General features: G+C 33.7%; 1 protein-coding gene and 1 long non-coding RNA gene across 2 annotated transcripts in view; one reads left to right on the top strand and one right to left on the bottom strand.

Moving 5' to 3' along the window:
- Nucleotides 1-13566, top strand: part of rau (RA domain-containing protein rau) — a 71005-nt gene that overhangs the window by 35737 nt on the left and 21702 nt on the right. The window lies entirely within an intron of this gene.
- LOC149490161 (uncharacterized) lies at nt 11847-13359 on the bottom strand. Its single transcript, XR_016316423.1, has 3 exons — nt 12786-13359; nt 12598-12659; nt 11847-12523 (listed from the first exon to the last, which is right to left on the bottom strand). It is a non-coding gene; the product is annotated as an uncharacterized LOC149490161 (long non-coding RNA).

Below are 13566 nucleotides of genomic sequence, written 5' to 3'. Positions count from 1 at the left end.
CATCGTACCATTTTCCAAATAAACTATTGCCAAATTTTCATAATCTTTTTATTTGGTTCCCATATAATCGTATAACAGATAAACTATTGCCAGATTTTCATAATCTTTTTATTTGATTTCCATACAATCGTGATTATACCTTTACTATCGACTGAAAATAAACATTGTTAGTAAGTAAATTTATTGTTTTACTTGTCCATTACAGACCGGTTTTAGTGTCAAAGTCGACTCAGTAGGTTAGGTTTGAACTACGACCCCCACGCCAGAACCGACTCGCTATTGTTTTACTTGCCCATTACAGAAAGGTTTAAGTGTCAAATTCGACTCAGTAGGTTAGGTTAGGTTTGAAGTGTGACCCCCCATGCACGAGCCGAGCGAGCGAAGCGAGCGTGCCGCGGCAGCGGCCGGCGAGTGCCAGAACCGACTCGCTATTGTTTTACTTGCCCATTACAGAAAGGTTTAAGTGTCAAATTCGACTCAGTAGGTTAGGTTAGGTTTGAACTGTGACCCCTCACGCACGAGCCGAGCGAGCGAAGCGAGCGTGCCGCGGCAGCGGCCGGCGAGTGCCAGAACCGACTCGCTATTGTTTTACTTGCCCATTACAGAAAGGTTAAAGTGTTAAAATCTATTCAGTAGGTTAGGTTAGGTTCGTGCTGCGACCCCCTGGAAGGATTTCGTTTTGCTGGATATCGTTTATTTGAATTTCAAAAATCTGGACATTGTTTGTCTGGATATCAATTAACTGTATTTCAAAAATTTGTGTTTTAAAAATCTGGCTTTCGTGCATATGGATTACGGTCATCTGGATTTTGTGCATTTAGATTTCGTATGTCTGGAACTCATTCGTCTGGATTGTAAAACGTCGTACAAATAAAGAAATGGGCAAATGAAATTCGGAGTTGCGATTATATGGCAAACAAAACTTCGAAATTTTAAAATTCGGGGTTATGAAAAAATGTCCAAACGTTTTCTGGATTATGATATTCGGAATATTGAAATTCGAGATTAAGATAGGTAACCCCTCTATCCCCTTTTAATAAGGTTCATTTCTTTTCAAGCATATATCCCACGAGTTAATGTGAAGAGGTTATTGTTCTAGAGATGGTCTAATGAGAGTACGTGCGCAGAGAGAGCGTAGGTTCGATTCCCATAACGAGTGATGGAGATAGTATGCGTTTTCTTAAATGCCCTGTATGTTGAAGCTTTTGGCATTGGTTTTGATTCAGTAAAAGAAAATTAAAATACCTGGCTTGTATTATCATACACTTTTCCATCTGTATACTGTATACAACTGAAAAGGATCAATATGCTTTGTATGTATCGCTTTATAAAAACTCATCAAAACTAGTTCAGCTGTTCTCTCGAACATAAATACAAGCTAGACTTACAAACTTTTCTCTGGATTTCTCTAATCTATTCCATACCACCGAAATCCAACTCAATTTTTTAAACATGTAAAAAGGCTTAAGAAGGCATTTTTTAAAACTATCAAGAATGGAATTATCTTTACAGCCAGTACTTACATTTCGCACTCATATTAATATATTCATAAACTATAATAACAATACCAATATTCAAAGGCTATACCCATTACGTCACAAGTCACAACCACACATCCGCGACTCTAATTTACCCACGTCACGGATCCGAAGGTTCATTCAAACGGTGTTGTGCATAATAATTCATATTTTACATGTACGTTTATTTCTCCCATAGTAACTGTAGGAATATTATGTACTAGATTTCCGCCCGCGGCTTCGCCCGCGTTTTCAAAGGAAAACCCGCATAGTTCCCGTTACCGTGGGATTTCCGGGATAAAACCTATCCTATGTGTTAATCCAAGTTACCCTCTATATGTGTGCTAAATTTCATTGTAATCGGTTCAGTAGTTTTTACGTGAAAGAGTAACAAACATCCATACATCCATACATCCATACATCCATACATCCATACATCCATACAAACTTTCGCCTTTATAATAGTATTAAGATTAGTACTACAGGAACTATCTACTAGTAACTAGGCCGGTAATAAATAGGTTTAAAACTAAGTAATTTTTGCTGAAATATTCACAAATAATGCTTTTTTTAAATGAATAAATGTTGTGTTGTTTGTCTTAGTCAAATTTGTAAATAAAATGTTATTAAAACGACAGGAAATGTGCTAAAAAATAAATAGGATTTATAAAAATGCAGCATATTAAATCAAAATAGTTAAACAAAATATCATAGTCACTACACTACAGTCTACATAGTATAAAACAAAGTCGCTTTCTCTGTCCCTATGTCCCTTTGTATGCTTAAATCTTTAAAACTACGCAACGGATTTTGATGCGGTTTTTTTTTAATAGATAGAGTGATTCAAGAGGAAAGTTTTAGTATATAATTTATTAGGTTTTAGGCAAAGCGGGCGAAGCCGCGGGCAGTAAGCTAGTTACTTATAAACCTACAACATAGCACGAGTTAAAATTAACTCCGTTACGCTGTTGTATGCATGATGTAACACGGGTTATAAAATATTATTATAACAGTACATGACGGTCGCGTGCTTGGTGACAAGCTAGTATCCTAATACATGATCCTATCAATACTGTTAATCTGGTGAGTATATTCTATATTAGACTACAAGCCCGCATAGGACAAAAATATGGGTCAAATGAACCACCAGGGGACATATCTAGAACGATAGCAGAGCAAAAAAAAATAAGATTCATCACTATGCCGTCACTTGTAAGCTGTCCAACTGAGTGCAGATGAGAATTGAAAAGTACAGGTAGACTCGGTAAATTTTGGTCATATATTTTTGTACGGCATTCTTAACCATCGATAGATCCATTAAAAATAATAAGAAACCGCTCAGTGCCGTACAAAAATGGTGGTCCACCAAGTCGGAATTTTTATTTAATTTCCGAGAGTTACCGGGGGTAAATTTGGTCATTTGACCATGTACGGCATCTGTGTCATACTATTGCTATACTGCTTTTAATCCATTATTCCGCAACGCCGTACAAAAATCATGGGGACAAGGGGAAAAAATCGAGAGTTATAATCCCCTCTCTTTCCCCACTCCAGGGGGTCATTTGACACAACACGAAATAAATTTATTTTTAAAGTATTTTGTGCATAGATAATATTTTTTCATGTGCCGTACATTTTCGTTGGTTCAAAGGGGAAAAATCTGAAAAAGAAAAAAATCCATATAACGAAATGTTTGCTTTATATTTTTATAATAAAATATAAATATACATTAATATTAAGAAGCTCGAGGTGGTTAATTATCACCTTGGAAAGTCGGAGTCAGGTGGAATGGACTCCGTTAAATTGATGAACTAATAAAAAAGCTATGAACGAAAAGATGTGAATTATATGCAATCAGTCCATGAATACAGGTAAAGTCACAAGCAAATGCTAGTAATATATACATATATTCAAAATGTACAAGTAAAGCGCTTTCAAATGATACCAAATACTGCATATTTATCTTAACTTTATTTTTTTACTCTGTATGTTTTGTCCGCTAGAGGGCGCCACATTAGATTTTGTGAAACCCCATATGGCCTTTAGCTAGCTGGTCGCTGGTTATCCAGTGAACAATTCAGACGCTTCTAATGATATGTCATTTGTCGAATTCTGATAAGTAGTTTAGAAGTTACGAGGGAATAGATGAATATACATACATGACCTGTAAACAACCATAACCCTCCTTTTGCTTTGCCGTAGTTGGGTAAAAATATGTTAATGCCTTACTGTATCAAATGGCCATAAAGCACCCTTAAAATTGTAGCTTTCGTCGCTTTCATCAGCCTAAAAGATGTGGTCTGCACAAAAATGTACGGCATCGTTTTTTCCTAATTTATCTATGTTAATACTATTTAAAACAACGGTTAAAGTGTAGAAAACTATTATATTTCATTAATCTACGATGTTTAAACTTTAACAAAATTTCTGGTTTTGCATTTCTCTATAACTTTTTTTAGAACGGTTTCTTTTGAACGGCAATACTATACAACAATTGAATTTTACAATATCATGTTAAAAAAAAAGTTCCCGTACAGGGTCAAATGACCTTACAGCTCTTTATATCAAGAATTCGATGAAATTAAGATGATTATTGGTATACATTTAAAAGAACAATTATTTTTTGACGGCATTGCTTTTAATAGTACTTTTGAGTGCTAGATAATGTTTTGGAACCGAAGCCGTACTTAGTCAAATGACCCCGTGGAGTGGGGAAAGAGAGGGGATTGCAACTCTCGATTTTTTCCCCTTGTCCCCATGATTTTTGTACGGCGTTGCGGAATAATGGATTAAAAGCAGTATAGCAATAGTATGACACAGATGCCGTACATGGTCAAATGACCAAATTTACCCCCGGTAACTCTCGGAAATTAAATAAAAATTCCGACTTGGTGGACCAACATTTTTGTACGGCACTGAGCGGTTTCTTATTATTTTTAATGGATCTATCGATGGTTAAGAATGCCGTACAAAAATATATGACCAAAATTTACCGAGTCTACCTGTACTTTTCAATTCTCATCTGCACTCAGTTGGACAGCTTACAAGTGACGGCATAGTGATGAATCTTATTATTTTTTGCTCTGCTATCGTTCTAGATATGTCCCCTGGTGGTTCATTTGACCCATATTTTTGTCCTATGCGGGCTTGTAGTCTATATTATTTTTATACAAACATATATAAAATAAATTGACTGGCGCTTAAATTGAGTCCGATTTCACAGCTTTCTGTTATGTTGTGTTTAGGTAAGTGGTTAGAAATGACGAAAAATGCTGTTCGTCATTTTAAATTTGGCTTATAATGTGTATGTTCATGCGTTTACATCAAAAGGTTTCTACAAAATTTTATCACAAAAACTGCACCATCAAAAACCATTAAATTTTCGATAAAATACTAATAAAATAGACACGTTAATGTCCGCATGGTCCAGTTAGTACAAACATTTCGTAAGCTTAGATACGTTATCGGTATTGTTTTTCTAAGAACTTGCAGCTCGGTGCATGCAGAGGTCGCGAACCTAATAGAAAAATATAGATTGAATTATTGGTTGTATTAGTTTTACTGTTTAATAATATAATTATAATGTAATTAATAAATAAAATTCACGTTATAATTAATTTATTCATGTATTTATTTTCGTCGTAACATACGGTTTCTTCATAATAAGCACTGAGCGTTTAGCAGTGTTCTGCCAAGTTCCTGGTTTCTTAGTGTAATTAAAATTACACGCTATTTTTTTTATGAATATCTTAATATAATAACTTATATTTCTAATTATATGATAATTATATTACCTGCACCTTCACTAAAAAAAGGTTTACAGCCTCTGCTTATTATTTTATTTACTTCTTACACAATTGATGACTCTTACTAGAATAATGTTTTTGTTTGAATGCGTATTTAATTACAAGTTCTCTATAATACATTTAATTGCACAAAGCATTGACGATCGTTTTACAAATTAAAATCTGTTCTTTGTTTTAAGTATGATTAGTTTTTCCTATTACCTTTTCCAAGAAGTATTCCATTTCTTTATTATTTAATTTGCCCCTTGGCTTTCGGAATTATTACCTACGTTTTCAGTCATAATAAAGAGTTCTTGCAGGTTTTTCTTACAATTTTATTCTATTTATTCTTATTAGTAAAAAAATCTGGCAACTCCCGATCCTAATACATATATAGACATATTATTTTCAAAATGGGCACATTTTTTGCAAACAACATTTTTATTATGTTAAACACGTAAATACCTAATTGTAAATTCTATTATTATATCATACGTAATTAGCACAATAATTATTGCATGTCATTCATGGCCGCAACAATACGCTTGATAAACTCCGACCCGCGGCTTCGTTTGACTTTAGAGTATGAACGTAATTGTCCTGCATCTAAGTGCTATTTGTTGTATGATCGATCGGAATTTATCTATTAATTATTTATTTATTTATTTAACTTAAAAGACATTCCTCAATTCGATACATGCGTGTATGATTACTTCATGTGTTTTGGAAATATGTATATGGTACATAGTATTTGTTGTAAAATATTCTAGCACACATATTAAGAATATAACGAAACCTTCGCCAAAAGATTAATTTTAGAAATAATATTAAAATGTTATACTTTTCGTCTCATTACAGTCCATAAACACAAAATAAAACATTGTCTCTGTCCACTTTCACGACCATAGACTAAACGCTGTTTAATCTGTGCTCTAAATAATGTCTCGAAGTAAAAGTTATCATTTCCTGCTTTGTTTTATCGGAGAAATGGTAACCGTTGTTCATATCCTGATACATGTATTTTAACTAATTATTGATTAATTCCTTCCTGAGTACAAAACTTTCACTGGCACGCATCGGATTATTGTAACAATAATATTATAAGTAAACGACTACATATACCTAGGTTATTATATTATGTTTATATAATACTAGCTTTCCGCCTGCGGCTTCGCCCGCGTTTTCAAAGAAAAACCCGCATAGTTCCCGTTCCCGCGGGATTTCCGGGATAAAACCTAGCCTATGTTACTCGTGGATAATGTAGCTTTCGAATGGTGAAAGAATTTTTAAAATCGGTCCAGTAGTTTATGAGCCTATTCATTACAATCAAACAAACAAACAAACAAAGTTTTCCTCTTTATAATATTAGTGTAGACAGGGTTGAATGCATTGGTGATTGGATTAAAAACTACTGCATTATAGCACAAAATAAGTTCAAATTATTTACTCCAAGTTACAAAAATAAATTCAAACCGTAATTGTACTGAAGAGACAAGAGTACCGTAAAATTGTAATGAAGTGAATAGTTGTGTTCCTATTTCCAAATTATCGATAACATATTCATCAAACTATCGATAACTCAGCTTCACTATCCCAGGGCACGGGCCTATTCCGTGGTCAATTTAGATCAATGAGCTGACAGGAAGTAAGCCCGGAAGCACATTGTTTGTTCACAACTAATTGTATCAACTTTACTCACATTTGTACACAATTTAGACATTCTACAGATATGACAGCTTATCAAATATTACATAATAGTTATGTGTTACATAAGGTTGTACATTTGGAAGAATGTAGAATCCATCCTTCCTACTAATCTTCTTATATATAATAAAACCGGCCAAGTGCGAGTCGGGCTCGCGCACAAAGGGTTCCGTAGCAGCAAATATAATAAATTACAGTTAAATCAACCTATCTCAAAAACTATAAGAGATACTTTGATCAAACCAAAAATCGTTGAAAGAGTTAATTAGCATGCATCACCTCTATTTTTTTAGAATTTTATACCCCGTAGTTATAAAAATAGAGGGGGGGGGACATACTTTTTACGACTTTGAGAGCTGATATCTCAAAAACCGTTCACTTTAAGAAAAATGTTTTTTAGAAAACTTTATATCATTTTAAAAGACCTTTCCATTGATACCCCACACGGGTATGTACATCGAAAAAAAAAATTTCATCCCTCAGTTACATGTATGGGGGGCCCCACCCCCAATTCTTATTTTTACTATTTAGTGTCATATTTTTGTAGCGGTTCATACAACACATATTCCCATCAAATTTCATCACTGTAGTACTTATAGTTTCCGAGTAAATCGGCTGTGACAGACGGACAGACGGACAGACGGACAGACGGACATGACGAAACTATAAGGGTTCCGTTTTTGCCATTTTGGCTACGGAACCCTAAAAATGAATCGCAAAATGTGTTGGTAAGCGCATAACTCGAGAACGGCCGAACCGATTTCGATAATTCTTTTTTTATTATATTCCTTGAAGTACGAGGATGGTTTTTATGTAGAGAAAAAGTAAATATGTACCACGGGCGAAGCCGGGGCGGACCGCTAGTAATATATAAATTCTTCCTACTAATTATAAATGTGAAAGTTTGTGAGGATGTGTGTGTGTTTGTTACTCTTTCACGCAAATACTACTGAACCGATTACAATGAAATTTAGCACACATATAGAGGATAACTTGGATTAACACATAGGATAGGTTTTATCCCGGAAATCCCACGGGAACGGGAACTATGCGGGTTTTTCTTTGAAAACGCGGACGATGCCGCGGGCGGAAAGCTAGTCTTTTGATATGTTTGTGTTGATTACCATCGTACCATCGGACTAATGTGATTGTACTAACGGAATAGGTTCTATTGGATTTTGTTCAAGTACCAAACGTGTTTTTAAGGAATGCACAGGCTATTTTTATCGTATACATGTTTATCGTATAAATGCAAATTGAATGCATTTATGCGAAGTCACGATGATCAATAAGATAAACTAATTGCAGACAGATTTTAACACGAAATAGCAGATTCTCTACTACTAATGTATGGTATTTCTTATATGTTGCTATGCTTATTTCATTTTATTATTTGTTGCTGCGCCCCGCGGTTTCACCCGCGTTGCTCGGCTCCTGTTGATCTTAGCGTGATGATATAATATATAGCCTTCCTCGATAAATGGGCTATCTAACACTGAAATAATTTTTCAAATCGGACCGTAGTTCCTGAGATTAGCGCGTTCAAACAAACAAACTCTTCAGCTTTACAATATTATTAGTATATTAGTATAGATTAATCATTGCCATAACAATATTAAAACGCCAATAATTATTATTAGTGACGGAACTATTTATTTAATAATATTATCATTTATTGATACGATCTCTGTTCATGTTTCCGTGGTGACATACAATTCTTATAGTAGACGGGAATTACCTTATTGGTTTTGTGACTCATTTGTATAGGAAAATGAATTTTTACACGTATTGAGTGGAGGTGTTGTGTATCTTGGTTGCCTTGTAACTGCAGTTTAACATGAGTTTAACATTATTTCATATTTGTATGCCTTTAATACTTATTATGATTATTTGTATGCCTTCTTAAGTAGTCGGTAGAAGTAAATGTTAATTTTCACAGAAATATATATATTTATTTCAAATATTGAATAGTTTTTAACTGACTTCAAAAAAAGGACTTCTCAATTCGGCTGGTATATTTTTTTCGTAACAAATATCTATTGAAAGTTAAAGTTTTATGCAGTCACATTGACATTCAAATGAATTCATTTACATTAGAAAAGTTAGTGACTTAATCTATTTAGGTATAATTTATTTTATGTTTTCCAATGTATATTATATGCAATGTACTAAATCAAAGTAAATGGATATAAAAGCTTAAATTGATTAGGTTTTTTTTCAAAATGTCGTGCGTCATTCACCGGCCTCGATTTAATAGGAACTAAATGTTCAAACGATTGATATTGCACAAGCAATCGGGTTTGTTTGTAATATTCTGAATCGATTCCCTGTATTTTTAAGTGTTAATAATATCCTTGAAAATATTTTGAAATCACAGCTATCAGAAAAAAAAGATAAATACAGTTGTAGCTAATGGAATAGAAAGGGACTACCATAAATTGAACTCTTGCACAATTTTAAATTAGGACACAAAATATAACTTTCACCCAATCAAATGCCAGGAGATTATCATAGAAGAAACAACTATTTAATAAGATAAGATTATGACACGAATGACGTATTGAGTGCACTAATGACGTCACTGTCAAAATGACATTTCACGCGGAGACATGCCGCCATGTTCGATTGTTGTGTTATCTATGGTAATTGTGAAAGTGAATACTGATTGCTTTGATTCATGCTTGTCTGTTTTAGTTTTCACCATAGATCCTGGATGCTTCCCAATCTCGATTTAAAGAATAATAATATTATAGGGAACTGTTAGTTGAATTTTTTTTAATCAAGGTACTTATTTTTGTGCTATCTATTCGTACTTGCTTGGTTAAAGTAAATAAATAACGCAAAACAAAATCACTTTACGCTTTTTAATACATTCATGGAGGACCATTATAATGTGATACTAGATAACTACAAGATGCTATGGAACTGGGAGCTCAACTTATACCTAGTTGTTTTTCTTTCCTTTTTGTATCATGGGTCAATAAATTAAAGCATCTGCGTACTGCGCCAACTTGGAATTTAAATCATGTCGCATACGACCTTGCCTTGCTTTCAAATCCGCATGTCGTTTTATTTAACTGTCGATAAGAGGTTTTACTTTACGAATAAATTCTCCTGTTAGTACCAGAAGTACCTAATATAACTACTTCTATAAGAACAGTTTTTGACCGCCTCCTTGTACAGTACTACAGTGGTTGACGCGTGAGCGTAGAACCGAGAGGTCCTGGGTTCGATTCCCGGTGGAGACGAAGAAAAAAATGTCTCCGTCTTTCAGGACACAGAAGGCTGATCACCTACTTGTCCCTAAAGAAAATCGATCAGTATTACAGATGTATGGATAATGCATCTGCCCCTTACCCCACTTGGGGATATGGGACTTCACTTTACACTACAGGAACAATACTATCTGTATTGTGAGTGAGACTTATAATTGAGAATGAATGAGGTAGTTTTTATTTTATTTATTTATTTTATTTATGTAGTTGCATACATGTATGACAGTAAGACCCTTCGTTTTAGATATGCTTTTTGGTTTCACCAGTATATGTATAATTGTATAGTGCAGGCATCCTTTCTGTTTAGAAGCGCATTTAGCACTGTTTAACGCTTATTATGCTCTATTTGACATCATCCACAGTTCATTTCTTAGTGTATAGCACAAGAAGATTTAAAATTCTCAATCACTTAACTAAAAATAATAGTTTAAAAACTAAAAAACACGCTTTTTATAGAAAACCGAACTAAAAAATAGAAAATTTTATCAAATCATCGGTCCTCAATAAATCTACAAAGTTTAAACGAAATCTAGCCGTTTAAAGTGGGTCAAAATCGCGCCCAAAGAAGTCGGTTACAAACATACAGGTGAAGCTAATATAAAGCGTGTAATAAGAATGAAACATGCAATAGATTTTTTTAGAATACCTACAAGTTTTTCTTGTTGCCGAATTGATTGCGTGATTTATCTAGGAATATTAATTTATTTAATTTATGTACAAATACTATCATTTAGCACAATTAGCGCCATTAGTTGTAGCCTTCAGCATTTCTTCGTTATTTTGATATTAAGACGATACACAAAAAAAAATCCACTGCTTGGCGGGCGGAGTCTAATAGCTCGCTATCGCGAACGCCGGTGTGCGCGAAGTCATTCTTGCAAACTCGCCGCGCTGCCGCTGGCCGACTCGGGACAAACATGTATGGAGTCGTCATACAGTTATAATATTGTTATACATTTATTCAATTGTTGATTTATTGGTTTTATTTTCTTGCTTAAAAACAAATAATCTTCTTTCCAACAACTACTTAGACATTATTAATAATTATTATTATTTCGTAATGTTTACTTTATTACAAAATAATACAGGTTATAAATAATCTTTAAAATAACAAAAAATATTGTTACTCTGAAAAAATGAAATGGTACTCAATAACGCGGACTACTGAATTGATTTAGATAGAATTTGATGCTGACGTAGATATTACATCATGCCCAGAAATGAAAGGTACTATTTCTGAAAGAAGTTATAAACCCTAATTCTTCTCAGTCAAAGTCAAGAGTGGAAGATATCACTAATACAGTAAAACTGATGCGAAACTTTGGATGTTAATTTGTATTTTTTTTTTTGTTAGTTGTTACTTAATCACGTCAAGACTACATTACCAATTTTGATAAAATATAGCTAATTGCCTGGATTTACACATAGGATACTTTTTATCCGAACTGAACACTTCTGTGGGATAAAACAGGATTCACGATATAACCTAATTCCACGCGGGCAAAGCCGCGGTCGGAATGATATTTTTTTAAATAAAAAAATTGTTAAAAAAAAAACACAAAATATATTGACGCATGTATTTATTTTTTGCACTCTATTATAATTGTAATTATTCATTACAAATAATCAAAATAAAATAGCCAGAACAAAGTTAGGCCCTGGTAGGGTAGGTAGGCAGGTACAGCAATGTGAGACGAACACTGGCTTATTTATACCAATAATAATGTATTATAAACATTAAATTAAGTTTACTTTCTAACAACAAAAATACATAATATGTATTAGCTAATGTGAAAGCGAATCAACCAATCATCCCACAAAAATGAAATGTGCACACAAATATTCATCCAAATCGATTCATGTCATTAGGAGGAGTGACTGCAGCGCCATCTTCCGGGCCCAATTGTGTTTCCAGATCACCCAGGAACTCAATTTAATATACTTACACAAAATTTTTCGAAATGAAAACTCACATTACTATGTAAATATGAATATAAACCTGTTTTATTACTAAGCAATTTCCCGCACAGGTGTAGTAAGTATAAATGAAATAAATATCAACATCAAATTCTTTATACAACATACTTATCTACCACCTTCTAAGAAATGTAATTCTTGAAATTATTTCGTATTTTTTTTAAATATAATACTACTCCAATGAGCTCCTGTTCCATATTATGTCCGCCATACTTCCACTAAGTTCACCATGATTTTTTATTTCTTTGCACTTTGTTGCTTTTTGCTAAAAATGGAATCATGCGATAAAACCAGTAGAACGTTGATAACATACATTTTTGACTGAATAAAGGTACTTACGAAGGAGTGGGTTCACATTGTGAACAATCAGTGGGTTTATTTTCCTTCTGGATTCCGGATTTCTGAAAAGATTATCTATGCTATAAATGAAAAAATCTTACACATTCGTTATGTACTTAAAACAGGGGTACATATCAAACATCGTCTATAATACAATTATCATCAAATTTAAAATAAAACCAACTTACTTCATTAATTTGTTCCAATTGTAAGCATTCTTTTTCCTCCAACCTTTATGTTTCTTCTTCTTATTTTCTTTATTGTCCCCATTTGTCTCATTTTGTCTTATCGTGTTGTCACCCTTTTTTACGATTGCGCGAGCGACACAAGTTCCCCGTGTGACGGCCGTAGCGGGAATGACTCGTGCAGCGATCGGGGTAGGAAGGTACAGGGCGGCTCTCGCTATATTGGCTGGTCGCGCGCTAATTTCAAGTATTTCTTGTTTATTTCAAAACCATCGCATATTTCAAAATTCTAAATCGGTAGACGTATAGGTTGTATGTTTTATAGTTAATATCCAAAAAGTCGTAACTTTACGTTTGTTATTTTGAAGATGCCAGAGATTATAAAAAAATAACAATGAGAACTTTGTATTTTTTTTCTATCGAGAAAATATCATGGAATCATGTTTCTAAAACGGTAGACGTATTGTGTTACTATTGAACTTTCTTGTCAAGAATTTTCATCACGACAACTTTAATAATATAAAAATTACGAAGGTTTAAAAAGGGCCGTAAATGTTAGAAAAATTAATTCATCACCTTAAGCTAATAATTGCGGAACACCTTGTAATTCTCTACATAACCTTTACATCATTATTCTGAGAACATGTCGCAAACCTTCGGGTTTCGATTTATTTCCTCGAACCGGTCTTGTATGAAGTGTATAATCGATTTTTATATTGCAAAAGCGATAAAGGGAAAATATCTTTATAAAAATACCTTTGTGAAAGCGCAAGGTATAATTATT

This window comes from Colias philodice, chromosome 2, assembly GCF_061535455.1.
Source record: "Colias philodice isolate Cphi_HAF_F1 chromosome 2, ilColPhil1 Martin Lab GWU primary, whole genome shotgun sequence".
NCBI classification, from domain to species: Eukaryota; Metazoa; Arthropoda; class Insecta; order Lepidoptera; family Pieridae; genus Colias; species Colias philodice.
This window is presented reverse-complemented; position numbering and strand designations above follow the sequence as displayed.